This window comes from Camelus bactrianus, chromosome 21 (assembly GCF_048773025.1).
Source record: "Camelus bactrianus isolate YW-2024 breed Bactrian camel chromosome 21, ASM4877302v1, whole genome shotgun sequence".
In the NCBI taxonomy this organism is placed as follows: Eukaryota; Metazoa; Chordata; class Mammalia; order Artiodactyla; family Camelidae; genus Camelus; species Camelus bactrianus.
Window position 1 is genome coordinate 1,087,040 of NC_133559.1, and position 18,139 is coordinate 1,105,178.

Sequence of the window (18,139 nt, forward strand, 5' to 3'; positions counted from 1 at the left end):
TCAGCTGGTTTTAATTAGTTTCCTTCAAAGTCCCCAAAAGCAATTCAGCCACGTTAGCGCTCACCAGCTGCCAAGACGCTCGATGTGTGTGTGTGCGTTCTGGGGGCCAGGTGGGCGGGAGGACGCAGAAACCACCTTGAGCTGTTAAACCATAGGGGCTTTTCTGCTTCTGGGGCCAAGAGCTGCCGGGCTGCAGGGCATTTCTGGCCTGGGCCGTGGGGCGGGCCGGCAGGGATGGCCAGGAAGGATGCTGTGGCTCCACTGGGGCGGCTGGGAGAGGCCAGCCTCCACTGCCCGAGACTCCAAACCTTGTCTGCGTTTCCTGGGGGCCTGCAGCGCTCCCGTACCTACCGTCTCCTCTGCTGTTCAGCAAAGCCTTCTTCATGCTCCCGGGCTGGGGCCGTGCCCACTCTCCCCCACCTCTCCCACCCACGGTCTCCAGGCCCCGAGGTGCAGAAGTAAATGCCCCAGGGGGCTGGGTGAGAACACAAGCGGGAGCGTGTGGGGGCAGTGGGTGAGAAGGCAGGTGCGCCTGTGGCCTGCGGCCCGCGGCCAGCCGTGGGTCCAGGCCCCGCTCCCGGGCCCGCGGCTGCTCAGCCCCGGGTCAGGGGCCCAGTGCGGACACTGCTCTAGGGTTTCCACCGGACGCTTGAATACCCGTGTGGATTTCTATGATTTACAAAACAGCCGTGGCCAACTAAGCACTCCTGCTGGGTGGGCCTGACCCAGGGGTCGCCAGTCTGCTGCCCTTATCCTGCTTGTGGCTGCACCCCAAGGTTCAGGGCTTGATTCTTCTTGCTCTGCCCCATTTCCGCCTACGGGCCATCCTCGCAGCTGCAAATGTTCCCTCCACGTGGACATCTGCTTCTTGTCTGCCCAGCACCCATCCTCCTGTTCCTGTCCGTAGCACCTTGGGTTTCCTTTGGGAAACCACTCTCCCCTCCCCTCTGAGCATGTGGTTTCAGTGGGGCTGACCTTTCCCTGCTCTCTTAGACTGGAGCTTGATGCCGCCATTTGTGCACCTGGATCCAGCTATGCCTAAAGCATGCCCTGCATGGCCCAGTTATGTGCGCCAATACTCTCCTTCTTAGTTAACCTATTTTGAGTTGAGTTGTATTCTCCTGTGGTTGAAAAGTATCTTGACCAATATAACCTCATGGGGGTGAGGGGGCTCACAGGTGATCCTGCCGGGTGTCAGCTTCGTCCTGGGTCAGCCGCTGGCTCTCCTGAGGGGCCTGATGTGCCCTGCTGTTTGCTTGTTACCTCTCTTCACTCAGCCACCTGGACCCGCCTCTCTCCCTGTGGTCCGTGCCTCCTTCCTGCATCTGCCCTCTGCCCCCCACCTGCCGTCTCAAAAGAAATGAGCCGCTTGCGAGTGCGTCTGTTCACGCACTGGCTTATATCGCCTGCCTCCGGTGGCCGCAAAGCAGTGTCCCGCACCAGAGATTTCCAAACTGTTCTGGTCCACACGCCAGAGACCCACAACTTTCGGACCTCAATCCTACCCCCGTCTGAGAGGGCCCAAGAGGACGAGACTGCAAAGGGATACGGTGACAGGACCACCTCGAATTCATTCTAGTTTAGGCTAAGAAGGCAAACAACCACTTACACTGAAACTCACACACACCACTGCAAACGCCTGCACGGCTGCGCACTCGCTCGCCCTGCCTGCCGGGCTGCCTGCTCTCCCGCAGGCTTCAGGGGGAGGAACACAGCGCCTGGGGTCTGCCTTAAAAAAAACGCAGCAAGGGTCAGCGTGGGGGCGGGTGACCAGGTGTTAGTGACCATCACGGTGCGTGCCGGGCAGGAACTTGCGATGCTTTCTTGCTATCTTTGTTTATGTTTAGAAAGAGTCACCATAAAAACGGTTGTCCTATAAAACAGCTACCACCACAAAAAAATCCAGCTGTTTTTCTAAGGATTCCAGAATTACAAGGGCGCCTTGGGCTGCTTGACAGCATGTGGACATGGTCAGCTCCAGGAGGAGACGTTTTTAGAGAGAGGGTCCCTCAGCAGGGTGTGGGCAGTGGGTGGTTGCTCTTGGCCTCTAGGCAGATCAGAGAATCTGTGCCCCCTGCTCAGAGAATGTATGGTCTGCACCAGGCACTTCTGCAAAGTAAGAGGGCAGCAGAAGTATTCAGGTGATAATTTATAGTAACTACAAAATAGAAAGGGTCCCCAATCAAGATGGTAAATAAGCAGATTGACACCGAAAACAAGCGGGCTGCAAGCGTGGGGCGCCTGCGCCTTGCCCGGAGGCGGCTCCGCCACTCACCCAGCCCCCACCCACCACTCCTGGGGCTGCTCTCCAGCTCCCTGACTCCAGCCCCCTGCCCTTGCATCTGGACCTCGCAGAAGTGGGGTGTCCTGCTCTTCACAGACCTCCCACATATTTGAACTGTGGTGCGTGTGACTGGGTGCTGGCATCCACGGTTTTATCTTCCCAGGGTGAACTGGCCTTTTTATGGGGTCTTCTGCTCCTCTAGGGCTGATCAGACAAGACAGCCGGCATACCGTGGGAAGGCTCGACAGGTGTGTGACCCGGGCTCACCCCCAGCGCCCTGCCCAGCTGGACTCAGCAGGGAAACAACCCGGGCTGGGGACACAAGGGGTACGCGAGCCCGCTCAGACAAAAGGCCCCGGAGACAGGAGCCTGAGGCCCTGAGGCAGGCGGGGTGCCCAGCCCCTCTCTGTGCCCCCTGCTCCTGGAGGCCTGGGGCGCAGATGTGGACAGACTGTGGGGAGGCAGGCCCTCCCACGGTGCAGAATGTCTGTCTCCACGGGGCCCTTTGAACACTACATGTCCACACAGCATCCTCATCCTCACACCTGGGCTCCTGTGACTATCACCCTGCACAGGGCAGTGTCCACTCCTGGTGCTCAGAGTCCTCCATCTCCTGTCCACCTGACTTACTCAGCCTCCTGAGCTGTATGGACAAGCCTTGTGTCTGCTGTTTGGTACAGTGCCTGGCAAATGCAGTCATCCATCCACCCATTCATCTATCCATCCATCTACCACTCATCCACCACCTGTCCACCATCCATCCGTCCACCATCCACGTCCATCCATCCACCCACCCACCCACCCATCCATCTACCATCCACCCATCCATCCGTCCACCCATCTACCCATCCACCATCCACCTGTCTGTCCATCCATCCATCCACCATCCACCCACCCATCCATTCGTCCATCCATCCATCCATCTATGCACTAACCATCCATCCACAGTCCATCCATCCACCACCACCCATCCAGCTCCAGGACTAGCATCCGAATCTCAGGGCCCTGAGTGCTGTGCTCTTCCCCCCAGCTCACAGCAGGGCTGATGGTGCTGCGATGCCTTGGAATAAACAGCTGCCCCCTGCCCCACCACATGAACCCCCTCCCCTGAGAGAGGACAGCTCTGTTGCAGGGCTGGGAAGGGGACACGCCATCCTTCTCCCTGACGCTCACTCCTGGTCAGCTATGTGGTCCTGTGCGGGGAGGGACCTTATGCAGCCAGCTGGGGTCTGGGTCCCTTTTCTGCTTGAGGGGATGAAGGGTTCCTCATGGGCCAAAAAGCTGGCAAATGGCCGTGGGTGGGGGAGCCAGGCCTGACGCGGGACAAGGCCCGTCCTTCTCCTCGGGGGACACCCCTGCATCCCCTGAGGGAGGCACTGGCTTGCTGACTTGGGCCCCCTCCCATCCCCGTTCCATCCCCGGCCACCTTCCCTGGGCCGGCACAGCCCCGGCTGTGGTAACCCGCTGTGCTGGGTCCTGGGAGCAGGGCTGACCCTGCAGTTACCAAGGTGCCAAGGGGCACAGACAGAGCTGGGGTGCGCTCCCAGCTCGCCCTCAGTCTCTGCCAGGGGCCCCTGCACTGCGGCCACCAGCTGACCTGACCGCGCGGGGCCAGCCCCGCTGCTGCTACTGCTGTGTTTTCACAGCTGAGAGGAGGGACTGATCGCGAGGCCGGGCCTGGGCCCCAAGGAGGCCGCTGGGCTTGGAGGTTCCGGCAAGCAGGCATCAGCAAACCCTTCCAGGAACCACAGTGGCCACAGAACTGTGCTCCTTCCTGGCTGGCCCGGGTTGAGTGCACCTGGGAGAGCAGAAGTCACCCTCAAAGGCCTGAGCGTGGGCCCCTCTGCTAGCAGGCTGGGCCTCAGTTTCCCCATCTGGAGAATGGAGCCGTCACCCCTGCTGGCTGATTTTTGAGCTGCCAGACCCGGGCAGAAGCTGGGGTCATGAGGATGCTGGGGTTAAAAGTTCACACTATGGGCTGGGGCAGAACTGGGACTCGGGTACGCCGACCCTGGAGGTCAGGCTGGTCCACTGGTGCCCCCGTCCCCTCCCACGATGAGGAGTGATGGCTTCCTGCTCCCAGTGATGGCTAGGATGGCAGGCTGATGGGAGCAGGTGCCTTGACCCTCCTCTCACCCCAACAAGCTACCCTACGCCTCGGGCTGATGCCCGCGCTGACCTCTGAGCTGGCAGAATGACATCACCCCACCCCTCACTGAGAAGTAGGGGTCCAGAGAGGTGGGCAGGACTGCCTGGGGTTGCACCCGACTTGTGCCACCCTGAGGCTGACGGGGGTGGGGCCTGGAGCATGGCTCCCACTCCTGGGTGCCTGTCCTGGGGGCCCCAGTGCTCCTGGGGGCACTGCCTCGCCCTGGGCAGGGCCCTGGGGAGGGGACACTTAGGAGAGAGGGCTGCTTGGCTGGGGTGTTCTGAGCTGGCCTCTGCCAAGACCACCAACTGCCAGCCATGTGAACACAGCCAGCTGGGACCAGCCCACCAACCCGATGCTGCCCCCCACAGGGCTCTGGCAGGACCAGCAGAAGCACCACTGCCAACTCGTAGAATCAAGAAAGACGATACATCGCAGTAGTCTGGGACCTGGAAGTCGGGGCTGCTTGTTACACAGCAGTCATGGCTGCAGTCCTCAGAGTGTCCCAGCTGCAGCTTTCCTCTCTGTTCAGTGGGGTGCTGGGCAGATTAAACGGATGGTGCAGCTCAGGCTCTCGGCACCGTGAGAGCAGACCAGTGACGGCTGCTGAGACATCACCACCGGCTCTGTCCCTGGACCCAGGAAGACGACTGTTTTCCTGCGGTAAAGCAATGTGGATCCCATCTGACCATCTGGTCACGGGCACCATCCCAGATGCTCTGGGCAGCTGCCAGGGCGGCCAGTCCAAGTCCATCCACACAACTCACTTCTCCCCTCCTTGAGGCCCTGTCTGCCCGTCCTCCTCCCCGGCGTCCGTGTCTCGGCACCCAGATGTGTCCTGAGCCACAGGACCACGGAGAGAAGGGAGGGGAGGACCCCGTGTGCCTCCCACTCCACCTCCCGTCACTGTAGGAGCTGGACATCACAGAGGGGGTGCTTCTGACTCCGCAGCCGGAAGGCAGGGATCAAAGGCCCCGTCTGAGGACAGAGAAGAGTTGCCTCTCCAGCACTTTCTTTATTTGCTGATAGAAAGTGCTTTCTGAGGCTTTGTTTGGTTTTCTCTGATGTGGCTTTATCCCGTGTGCTGACCGGAGCGACACCGTCTGCCTTGTGCCACCCTGGCTGGGACAGAGAGGCCTCTGACCTGTGCCCCAGGGTCTTCACCCCAAATGGAAGACTGGGGGCCGAGGGCCAGGTTCCACTCTCGACTGTCAGTCTTAGACACCCGGACGCCAGCACGTCTGGAACAAGGGGTCTGAGGCCATCCTAGGCTGGGGGTTTCTAACTTTTATAGGCACTGAAACCTTGGTTCACGTCTAAAAGCAGCCTCCCAGGGAGTATCTACCCGTCTGCCTATCTCACACGTATGTACACCACACCTATGGAAACAAATGTTTGGATTCACATTTCTGCACCAGAGTAAAGATTACTAACCAAGGAAGACGCACAGCCTTGTCCTCCCCACCTTCTGAGAACCTGAACTCTGCCCACCTCCCCCTGTCCTCACCCTCCCTTCCCCAACGCCGGGAGAGGGGCTGGCAGAACCGGGTCAAAGGGACGGAGGATGGGGGGAGGAAGGGCCCGGGCCGTGAGCTGCGGGCCAGGCCGCTCCCACTGCAGGGCCCAGGGTGGGCACGTGACTCAGACCTGCTGCAGCGCATTGTGGGCTTGGGCCACGGAGACTTGGGGACGGAGGGCATGGATCCACCACGGAGAGAATTCCTGGGGCCTTTTGCCGGGCTGGCAGGGGGGGACAGAGCCCTGAGCCGTGGGGGCTCTCTGTCCCCCGTCAGGAGGGTCTCCTGAGAGAGGAGCCAATGCGGCAAAGACAGAGCCAAGAGGCGTCGCCTGGGGCCCTGATGGCCCCGTGGCCTGCTCAGCCCCACCACCCAGTCCCAAGCTCCGTTTTGTCACGTGCACTCAGGAGACTCAACACATAAGAACACGTAGAACACAGCTTGATGGCCGAGCTAAAAGTGGGGTGACAAGGAAAAAGGACCCAGAGTAGGGGTGGAAGCTGGGAACTGAGCGTATGGACGGTGGGCATCCCTGTGGGTGCCTCTGCCCCTGCAGGCGCCTGGGTGGAGGGACCGTGGCCCGTGGTGGGACGACCAGTGTGGCTGCGGCTGCAGTCCACCCGGGACAACTCAGAGCCGTGGCCTTCAGGGACAGGTGTCAGGGGGAGGGCGTCCCAGTGCAGCGAGTGCTCTCCCCGGTGGGGGCCACACGGGGCACCGCCAGACAAGCAACCGGCTCCGGGGGTATGGGGTGTGGCCTGCACCTGTCACTGGGCTGCAGATGACCAAAAGCAGGTGAGGAAACAGAATTTAGATTCGCACACTTGGGTGCCAGTCCCTACGCCTAGATGGGTGTGCAACCCCGGACAAGCTGTGGCAGCCTTGGAGTCTAAAATGGGAATTCTAGTATCTTAACATTCCCTGCCCGGGGGGAACACAGAGTAACAGCAATCACCTGGGCAAAATCCTAGTGTGGTGTCTGGCACATGGTACCCAGGGATGGCACCCGACTCCAGAAACCCAACTATGCAACTTATATGATATGACATATATGTACAATCACACATTTACCACAATGTTATGTATATAACACTGTGGCACATCACACACGTATGCACACAACATACTACATACAACACCGCGTGTCTGTATGTGTCTCATCGGTGTTTCCCTGCCCACCTCCAGAGCTCCCTAATGGGCTGTCTGTGGGTATAAGAGAAACTTCTTCCAGCAAACAACTTTCTGAGCCCCACCTACAGAGCCTGCCCCCAGTATGGGGGTCCCAGGGCTGATCCACTCCTGGAGGCGCCGCCTGGACCGGTCTGAGGCTGCTCAGGGGAGGCATCATCCAGTGGGGCGGGGTGGGGCGGGGCGGGGCGGGAGGGGGCGCAGGGCAGGTGGAAAGGTTTGGGGGCCCAGAGTGGGCACAACTGCCAAGGGGGACCACAAGGACGGAGACCACATGGAAACCATGGTGCTGGGAGGCCCTGAGGACACCACGCTCCTTCTGCACTCACTCTCTGAGGCCTGCACGTCCCCTGGCCTCCGGGGCCATGAAACGACCAGACGCAGCTGGGCTCCAGGACATACCCAGCATGACCCAAGGGAACGAGACAGAGCTGGGATGGGAGTGCGACACCAACCCCCTGCCCTGGCCCCCCGAGGCCACCCTGCGTGCACGCGGTGTGCTGGCCTTCGAACGTGAGCCCAGGAGAATACAAAATGCCTCTCTGATCGCTTTCACAGACCGCGCACTGAGATGCTGGTTACGTCGGGTTAGATAAAACATCACAAAAGTCCAGGCCACCTGTCTCTCTCTCTCATGTGGCCACCAGAAAACCAGAAGTGTTCCTTGTGGCTTGGGCCCCACTTCCCTCGACAGCACTGCTTCCTGAGGTCCCACTGCTGCTTGACACTTCCGGCCCCAACCATCTTTCCTGAAGGCACACGCAGGAGGTGCCTGGCTGCCAGAAGTCGTCCCCTCCACCTTCTAGGGCATCAGCTCCTCTGGACACCAGGCCTGGCCCGTGGCTGGCACTGCACTTTCAGACCGGAGGCCGGCCACACAGGTTCTCACCCCGTGCCGGGAGGCAAAACGGTGCTGCTGGGGACAAGGGCACAGACTGAGGGTCCAGGAGGTGAGACACTGACGACGGTCGGCCTGGCGGACCCTCACCCTCGGCTCTTTGTCATGCCTGACACGAAGGGGTCCCCGGCCCCTACAGGGCTCAGCGCAGAGCCGCCTTCCGACTCTTACTCAGCAGGCTCCGGACAGCGCGGCCAGGAGGGCCTCGGCCCGAGCACGCAGGCCCAGCACCTCCAGCAGCAGGCAGGCCCCCCTGGAGCCTCTGAGACTTCAGTTACTCCCCAGGCACCAGCCCGGCATAAAAACAGCCCAGACGGCCGAGAAAATGCACTGTCGGTGCGGGGAGTCCTTCCCAGAGCTAAATGCAGCCTGGGCCCTGGCTGGCCGGCGAGCGCGCTCAGATAACAAGCAAATTCCGCAGGCCCTGAGCTGACCCGTGAGCGGGCACGCTCCCACCGCCGGAGTGACCACCATGGCCAGGCGTGGAGGGCCGCCGGCTGCCTTTCTTCCGCTGGGAGGGCACTCCGGGGCGGGGAGCAGGAATGCATGTGGGCTGGTCCGAGTTGAGAATGTATTTATAGACGGGCACGGCTGCCAGCTGAGTGGTACCCTGGAGGTCAGCTTCCTGCCAGGCCCTGTGGCCAGATGTTTACTGAGATTGCAGAGACCGACCTGCCCACGCACGCCCGGATTCATTCCACATCCACGCTTGGGGCTTGGCTGGGCTCCGGGAGCTCAGAGAGGAGCTGGCCCCAGGTCCCAGAGCAGCGGTGACTTGAGACATAGAACCATTGTGCATGGGGTGGAAGCAAAAAGAAGCAACGGAGGGGAGGGGACTCATGCTCCCTTAGGAGGCAAGTCTTCTCAAACGAAAGGCAGGGCAATGTTGGAGGTGGGTTTTGAAGGATGAATAGGAGTTCACCAACTACCCCAAGAAAAGAAAAACAGCATGTGCAATGATATGGCACTGAGCACGGAAGTGGTGCGTGTGGGGACAGCTGCTGTCCAGCGTACCTAGAACACAGCAGCTAGGGACAAAAAGATAAGGGCTTAAGAGAGCCTTGACCTTCCACATAGACAAAGTCACCAAGGGAGTTCATTAAGATGCAGGTCCCAGGCCGTCCTCCAGTGGTTCTGACTCAGAAGATCTGGGTGAGGTGGAAGTCTGATCTGGGGTCAAAGGCCCCACTTTGAGAGACCGAGGCTCAGAGACGGAAGAGCAGTCTGGAAAGACTTCCTAGAGGAAGCAGGCGAGAAGGGTGAGGAGGACTTGGATGGGGGAGGGGCACTGTGCTGGGGTGGGCGTTGGGGATTCCACAGCTGAAGGGCACTTAGAGACCACAGGGGCCACTGGCACACACCTCACCTTGAGATTCTAACTCTCTTGCTGACTTTACACTGATCAAATGATGGAGTGGTGGCATTTCCAACATACTGTATTAAATATAATTAATTCCACCCGTTTTTCTGTCTAAATGTAGCTTATAGAACATTCTAGAATATTTAAAATGACGTGTGTACTTTGGTTATATCGTGTTATCTGTATACATGCACATACTCTTGACACAGGCACACACATGCATACCCACATGCACACAAGTGCACACTCACATGTACACTCTCGTGCACACTTACACATGGATTGCACACATGCACTGAGCATGTGCACACCTTGCAACACACCCCCACATGCACTCCTAGACACGTACACACGTATGCACACACATGCACGCAGGCGTGCTCACACAATCTAACACGCCTGCCTGCTCCCACAATCTAACACGCCTGCCTGCTCCGGTGGCTGCCCACGCCCACATGCTGGGACCAGCCCTGGTCTCTGCTCCCTTGTGTGAAGGCAGCGCCGGCCTTGCGTGGATTCTACTGGCCAGGAGGTGAGCCGGACACATTCACTCACTGCCTGACCAGCCCAGGCCCTTGGGGTCCTGACGACGGGGCCAGTTCCTTCTCTCAGTGCCTAAGTCTCCTCACCTGTAAAACGGCACCAGCAGCCCCATTTCCTGGGTGAGGGCAGATGCGGCACCGCCAGCTGCTCGGCCACCTGCCAGGTGCCACCTGCCTTCCCATCGTGGTGCAGACCAGCCCCGGAGTGGGCAGTGCGGCTGACTGTGGGGGGACCCCTGCCCCTGCAGTCCTGGCCAAGGGCTCCATGAGGGTATCATCCTCTCCTTGGCAGCTCCCCTATGGGCCCCTCAGGCCCCTGGGACGAAGAGGGCTGCAGTGAGAACGGGGTGGGTTCAAACCCCTGCTCTGACTGTCTAAGCCGTGTGAGGGGGCAGCTTCTTCACCTCGCCCTGTTCTCCTGGAAGCGGGGGCTTGAGTCCCGCTCTCTGTGTGGGGTCAGCCCCTGGAATACCTTCTCCTCCCAGCCTCACCTGGAGTGCAGACGCGGACACGAAGTGCATAGGGGGCCTGGCACCCGGCGGTGTCAGCATTGTGCCGCTGGGGAGGCTGCCTCCTTCAACCCGCTGCCCAAGTCACCAGGAAGGAAAAGCCAGTCTGTCTGGAGGTACTGAGTCCCAGCACCCCTCTCCCTGTGGAATGTCCAAGCGCGACGCGCCGGGCAGGGCATCTGGGAGTGCCCAGGGCAGGGCATCCTGGCTGATGGAGGTGGAGAAGGCACCTGGCCTGGGCCCCCCGACCCCTCTGACTGCTGTTTGCTGGGTGGACTTTGGGCAAGTGTTGCGACCTCTCTGGGGTGAGAACCATGGACCCTGCTAGTTGTTGGGTTGTCTTTTCCGATTGTGTATTCCAGAACTGTGGGAATAACCACAGGACAGGATTGGGGACCCACCAGGCCCACTGTGGGAGAGACCAGAGCCAACACTCCACAGATCACCTGACCTCAGTAAGTGATGGTTCAGACTCCTGGGGTCAGTGTCAGTTCAGAGCCAGGGTCCTCGAATGAGGCATTTGTTTCTCTCCGAGGACACTGTCGTCCCAGGAAAAGGCCTCTCAGGGAGGCTGGGGGACGGGTGAGCAGTGCAGCAGGGTCCTGCCTTGAGGGGCCCGGCCTCACCTTCATTCGGGGGAAGACAAGGGGTAGTGGGGGAGAGGCACAGAGCCTGGTGCGCACCGAGTCCCCAGGAGACAGCTTGGAGAAAGCCGGGACCAGAGCCTCCTGCGGGTCAGACTGTAAAGACAGGCCTGGGGGCCGAGACTTCTGCCCTGTCTGCCTCGACTCCCAGCTGTGGGCTCAGAGCCCCGGTGCCAGGCGGACCTGGAGTCCCGGGCCCCACCTCCCGGCCACGTGAGCCTGAGCCGGCGCCTGACCCCCATCTCGCTTCTCTCATGTGCAGAGGGCGGGTACACGTCCCCCCCGCGCACCCACGGGTGGGAGTGGGAGATGGCGTGGCCGCCGCGGGGAACAGACTGACAGCTCCTTGAAAGGTCAGAGTAACCACGTGACCCCAGGGATGTCTGCCCAGCACTAGTGAAGACACATGTCCACACAACGCCTGGACACGTGTGTTCACCGCAGCCCGAGGGCTCACCGACAGGTGACGGATGTGCGCAGTGTGCTCATCCACACACTGAGACACTATTCAGCCTCAAAAAGGGACAGAGCGGCCATCCAGGCTGCCGCGCAGGTGAGCCCGGCGGCACCGCGACCAGGGAAGGGAGCTACAGGAAGGAGACGCCGCGATGCCACCTACGGGAAGCGTCCAGAGCAGGCCCGTCCACAGAGGCAGGAAGCAGCCCAGTGGTCACCAAGGCTGGGGGGGGGGCACCAGTGGGGACTGGCTTGCTTTCTGTGGTGACGAGAATGTTCTAGAACAAGACGGTGGTGATGGTCACAACTTTGTGAATACACTAAAGGCTCCTGAACTGTGCACTTGAAAAGGGTGAATTTCATGATATGTGAACTATATTAAAAAACAAAGCAAGGTTCCTGCTGTGTAGCACTGAGGTAGGACGTGGGATGTCCAGCAGCCAGCAGCCCACAGCCTCGGCCAACGGGGCCGCGTCCTCCAGTACCCATACCTGGTCCTGCTCCCTCGCCCTGTCCAGCCCTGGTCTTGACAATTCCGCACTGACCACCCCCTGGCCCTGCCCCTTGCCGGGAACCCAGAGAAGCCCCACTCCGCGGCGTCTCCAGAGGGCAGAGCCTGGCTGGCCACTTGCAGGGCCCGGAGGAGCAGCCCTGTTTACACACGGCCACCTCGGCCCGGCAGCCCCGGAGGAATGCGGAAAATGCTACGGTCACATTCTGCAGGGCGGCCGTGCCCAGGCCTCCGGAAAGACTCAATGGCTGCTCATGAATGTGGATTCTGTTCAGCCGCTGGCTGGGATGCCGGCCTGTGAGCAGCCCAGAGTCAGGACAGAAGCTGTTAGCAGATGGCAGGGGGACGGAATGTCCCCCGTCCTGCTGCTGGCTCCTGCCTGCCCGCCCGCTGGAGGGACTAAGGGTGGAAGAGGAGGCTGCTCTGGGCACGGTTCCCCGTTTCATTCACCTGCGGCACAGTCACCTCCTGGTCTCACCTGTACGGTTACTCACTCAGCTCCCTCATCCACTGGCTGCTGCCTCTGAGACCAGGTGGGGTGGCCAAGCCCAGGACAGGCAGCTTGAAGGCTGGCCTCACCTGGCCCTCTCTGTAACGCAAACTGGGCTCCCAGGGGCCACTGCCTTGTCCTGGCCTTGTGGGAGGCTATGTGTGACTTACCCAGGGCTCTGAGTACCCCCAAACCCAATTTTTTCACTTGAGAGACTCTCCCCCCTCAACCTGGGAGGTGGGCGCTGTGGTGGAGGGGCTTTGGGAGTGGAGAGGACACCGCGCATCGGCTTCTTAGCGGCAGGCGGGGACTCCTGCTGCTTCCGAGCTGGGTTGGGGGGCCTGGGACCACCATGTCAGGGTGTGGCAGGTAGGCCCCTAGGGCCCCCTGGGGAAATCCTGCCTTCAAAGCCCCCTCCTCAGGCTCCCACCACGGCCATAAAGGGAGCTTGTATTTGGAACTGTCCTCCGAAAAGCCAGCTCCACTTAGACAAGGATGTGATTCTCAGAGACCACTTCAATCTCGACAGGAGCTGGGGTGCGTAATGAGTAGGGGCCTGTAGTTGGATGCTGGGATCACAGCCCCTGAGGTCCTGCCAGTGCAGTCACTGACCTCACTCTTTGGTGGCGGGGAGTCAGGACCAGCAACCGCAGGCCGGCCGTGCGAGGAGGGGGGGGACCGCAGGCTCGGGGACCATCTGGAGGCAGGAACTGCAGTGCCAACCACGGCCAGGCCCCAGTCCCCTGTCCCCGGGGACCCTGCCCAGCCCACTACCCGGCCTCCTGATCCCCCAAGTTGGCTTGGCTCGCCCGGGCCAAGGAGGCATCTGCGAGAGTGATGTGGACCCAGAAGGCGGAGGGGCCTAAATGCCTGACCGCACCCAAGGGGAGGAGGGAATCCCAAGTCACAAATGACAGAGGCCTCGGCTCTCTGGGAGTCTGGACGGCAGCTTCCAGGGCGCACACGTGACGGGGACGTGTGTGGAGTCCCCGGGAGCGAGCAGAGTGGGCCACACACGACATGCACGTCTAAGGGAGCCCCCATTCATGCTTCCAGCACCTTCGGTGTATGGAACAAGGCACCCCCAGGGTGGACACAGCCCCAGGAGGGTGGGCTGGGTACCCCTACAGTGAACAACCTGCCCAACTGTACAGGCCCACCTTTCCTTCCACCAGAGAAAAGGAAGGACTGAACTACAAGATCGCATCCAGCCCCCGAGGACAGCACCTGCCACCCTGGCCATGGCCACCAGGCGGAAGGCAAGGACGAACCAGCCAGGGAGCGTCCCTGAGGGGCTGCAAGGATGCCTCACAGACCTCACCCCACCCACTGCCCTCCAGTGCCACCAGGCTCCGTTCAGCCCCAGTTCCACCAGAGAATGAGGCTGGCAATGGACCCCTGAAAGTGCCCCAGCCAGGGTGTGCCGAATGCTCTGTGCCTGACACGGGGGGACAGGGCTCTCACACAGTGTCACCTTCCCGCTCCTGGGGGCGCAGCCCAGCGGGGGAGACAGGCAGGCCCACAGGTGTGAGAGGTAGGGTGCCAGGAGGACCAAGGGAGGAGCAGATGGCGGGGCATCCTGACGGGGAGGATGGGACAGTCGAGATGGGAGCCAGGATGCCAGGGGTCCAGGAGGTGGGAAGGGGGAGCCAGGCCCTGAGAATGGACCAGGAGGGCTGTCCTGGGAGGGACCAAGGTTGGATGGTGGCTCCAGGTCCGGCTCTGTCTGCCATGGGCAGAAATGTGGGCTGGTCACACGCTTTCCAAGTTCTCTGCCACACTGCGCATCCAGAATGAACCAAAGCAAAGGTGGGCCGGCCAGCCAGGGTGGGCTGTGTGCTGGGAGGACTGGGAGAGGCAGGCTCACTGGGACCCAGGCTGTGTCCTGCCTCGGCTGCGTGACGGTCCCCTACACCCTCCCTCTCTCCTGGACTTGTGGCTGGCACCTCGCACCCCTCCATCTTCTTCAGGACCCCTCCTGCAGACCCCACGGGTCTCTGCCAGCCCGAGGGCAGTAACCACGTGGCACCTGCAGGCTGAGCGTGCCCGTCTGCGCTCGGGCGCTCTGCTCACCCCAGGATGCCCTGTGGGTCCCCCACTGTCCTGGAGCTTGCCACACAGCCCCTGGACTGCTGCTCCTGGAGCCTGCACTCTTAACCTGCACCACCTTCCCCTCACTTTCAGTCCCTCCTTCTGGATGAGGAAGCAGAGGGTAACTGAATTCTTAGAGTCAAAACCAGAAGGGATGGGGTGGGGCTTGGCTCGGAAGTCTCAGGGCTCTGGAGGAAGCCACAGAGTGAGCTGAGGTTCAGGAGCACACGCGTCTTTGGCTCCATCAACGGTGGCAACTTTCCAGAAGAAAGGAGGTGAGAGCAGGTCTCTGCTTCCAGGCCGCCCTGGTGTTCCCAGATGTCAAGATGGCAGAGACCCCCTGACCTTTTCCCAGGGAGGGGGCAGGATGGGGCCCGACCTGGAACGTCAAGCTGGAAGAGGCGCAGGTCCTGAAGAGGTCAGGCTGAAAGGGGACACAGTCTCTCCACAACATCCTCCAACCGCGCGTGAGAGTTAGCCTGCCGCCCGCGCTGCCCCAGGAGGACAGGAGCCTGTTCACTGAACAGGCGGCAGCACTTTCTCAGAGCCCTCGGGCAGGTTTCGGGGGTGCGACCTGGCTGCTATGAGAGAAGTGAGTGTCCCATCGCTGGGGGTATTCCAGCAGTCAGTAACCTGGAGGCAGGGCCTGGTGGAGCCTGAGCCCGGACGAGGGGCTGAAGCACATGACCTCTGAGTTCTCTTTGGCTCTGAACTCCTGGGGCCCACTGGCTTCTGCAGTGGCTGGAGCGGTGGCCAGCCTGCGGTCCATGTGTGGGGCCCACAGACCCCTCACCTGCGTTCCCCAGGCCGAGATGCTGTAGGGGCCACAGTCCCCCTGAAGGTGGCCCGGCCTTCCAGTTTGCCTCAGACACACCTGCCCCTCCTCCTGCTCACAGGCGAGGCTCCCGGCAGGCTCTGCCCAGTGGCTCCAGACCTGCCAGGCTGGGCACAAGGCACACGAGGGCACGCCCTCCCTGGCCACCTTCTCAGAGGCTGCCCTTCCTGAAACTGTAACTCTGCCCCAGCCTCCCACCAGCTCCCTGTCTGACACCATCCTGGCATTTTACCCATTATCTTGCTTGTTATCAGGGAAGCAAGGGTCTTCGCTGGGTCAGGGGCTGCCTGGCACAGTGTAGGGCACAGAGAGGGCTCGATACACATTTGTTCAATCAAGAGGCAGATGTGGACTGGAGTCTATCTGATGGAACGGAGTCGGGGCTATCACCCACTGCTGTTCACTAGCTGTGTTGCATAGGTCCAATTCCCTAACCTCTCTGACCCTCAGTTTCTTCATCTAGAAAATGAGGCACCACCCGTCTCATGAGAAGAGGATTAAACGCAGTAACACGTGGCACAGTCCCCACATAGCACTGAGTGTCTGTTCAAGCGCCAGTCCAGAAAGGGTTAATGACCTCAGCAGCTCCCAGGGTGCGAGGGTCCCCCACGGCCTGCCTCTGCTGCCCTCAAGGGCCAGTTCCTCCGACCCTACTGCCACCAGGGTGGAGGGTGCAGGGGCAGGGGCTGCTGGCCGCGGGAAGTCCCCGCGAGCCCTCTGGCCTTCCCTTCCGGCTGCCGCCGTGCGGCGCCGCGTCCCCACGGCTCCCTCTGGCCCGGCTCCCTCGGCGCCTGAAGCCAGCCAGGGGTGCGGGCTGGGTGGGGGCGCCGCGTGGCCTCCCCAGCAGGAGCACAGCGGTGCGGAGCCCCTGTTCCGGAAAGACCCCACCCCGCTCCGCGTGCTGCCTCTGCCGCCCGCGCGAACTCCACTGGGTCAGCACACCCGGGGGCAGCCCGGAGGAGGCGGCAGCTCGGCTCTGGGGCGACTGCTGTGATCTGCAATGAATGGCTGGCCTATGGCCGCTCGCGCCCCTGCCCAGTCCCCGCTCCCCCGGAATCCCCGGCCGTGCATCCCCACTCCTGGCAGTCGGGCCCGGGGACTCCCAGCTCCCCGGAACCTCTGCTTGGCAGCCCGGCGGGCACACAGTTCCGGGCACTTGGGCTGCACTTTGCAAAGTGTCCCGCGGAGCTGGCCCGAGCTCTTCCAAGGGCGCCGGACAGGGCTGAGGCCGGGATGGCCGCGGCCCCAGCCGAGCCCCCGGCGCGCCCTGGCGTCTGCAGCGCTGCATGTCCCGGGCTCGGGAGTGAGGTTGGGGCAGCAGGGCCGCCGCGCAGCGAGGGCCGGGAAGGTCCGTCCGGCTCCGCCGGGGCGCGCCACCGAGGGCGCGGGGATGCGGCGGGGCACAGGCGGCCAGGTGACCCGCGGGGCCAAGCCCCAAGCCCCTCAGGAGCCGCCTGAGCTGGTGGCGCTGCCCAAGAGACTCACCTCCTGCTCCCAGGGCCCCGCGCCGCTCGCCGCGCTGGTGGATATAAACGAGCTCCCGGAACGGCAGCGGCAGCCGCCGGCGCCCGGCCCGCGCGCAGCGCTCTGCGGCACGGAGACGCAGTCCTCATCCCTGACCGCAGGCCCGCCCGGCCCGCGCGGCGCTCTGCCCCTCCGGGGCGGGGTGGGGAGAGGAGGAAAGGAACTTCCACCCGCTTCCCAGGTCGGCCGCGCGGGCCAAGTCCTCCCCAGATGAGCTCCCGGCAGCCGGCTGGGTGCTCCGGAGGGCCCTCCGCCCAGCCCCGGGTCGGTCCCCAGGCACCCGTCGGCTTCGGTTACCAACCTCGCCCCCCCTCGGCACCCCCCCCCGCTATTTTTAGCACGCTTCTCCTAGGTGTTTGTTTCATGGGACCCACCCTAGTGATGGGTCCTGATGCGGAAGGTCTGTAAGCCAGCAAACCCGGCCCAGGCCCCCTGCCAGCCCACCCCCAACCTGGCGGGGCTCGCTGCTGCTCAGAGGTAAAGGCTGGATTCTGCACGACTCTCCAAACTGCTGGCGGAAGTGTGCTCATGTGGTTTCCAGTCGCCCCTCTGCCTCTATTCCCGCCGGCCTCTCCAGCCCTCCCCAGGTATCAACACAGTAAAGTTTCCCCTGCCATCCTGGCCAGGAGAATCAGGGGGGCCACGCCACTGTCGCTTGGCACCTGCTTGGGGAACTTCAGTTTGAGCGATGTTCCCTAAAATCATGGTGCCTTGGCTCTGGGCCCCCCCACCCAGGCTCTGGGCTGTCACCGGCTGGGGCACAGGAGTGGGGATGGGGACCATGCAGGGCCCTGGAGCAGGCGGGGCCCTTAGAGGTCATCTGCTCAGTGGTTCATTCACAGATGAGGACCTCGAGGCCCAGAGAAGGCAAGGGACCTGTCCAAAGCCACACAGCCCAGTGCATGTGACACCAGCCATTCTGGGACGGGAAGGAGTGAGAGGCCGGTCCTGGGTGTGGACACGTGGGCTCTTCAAGACCAGGGGGCAGCCTGCACGGGAGGCATCCACTGACAGATGCAGCCCCTCCCCACAGCAGACGAACCAAGGCATGGGCTTAGGGCGCCTCTAAGAAGTGAAACTGGGGGATTCCTCTCTTTATAGAAAGGCACCCTTTCAGAATCAGTCCTCTGAACACCGTCAC

The 18,139-nt window shown here is 61.8% G+C and overlaps 1 protein-coding gene across 7 annotated transcripts in view; it reads right to left on the minus strand.

Moving 5' to 3' along the window:
• LOC123612202 (zinc finger protein 469) overlaps positions 1-18,139 on the minus strand; it is a 240,556-nt gene that overhangs the window by 35,527 nt on the left and 186,890 nt on the right. Inside the window, exon 1 of one of the 7 annotated variants that reach the window (XM_074349258.1) lies at positions 16,960-17,159. The exons of the other annotated variants lie outside the window; for them this stretch is intronic. The gene's annotated coding sequence lies outside the window, so the exon portion shown is untranslated. Of the gene's footprint in view, positions 1-16,959; positions 17,160-18,139 lie in introns of those variants that run through there. 7 annotated transcript variants of the gene reach the window in all.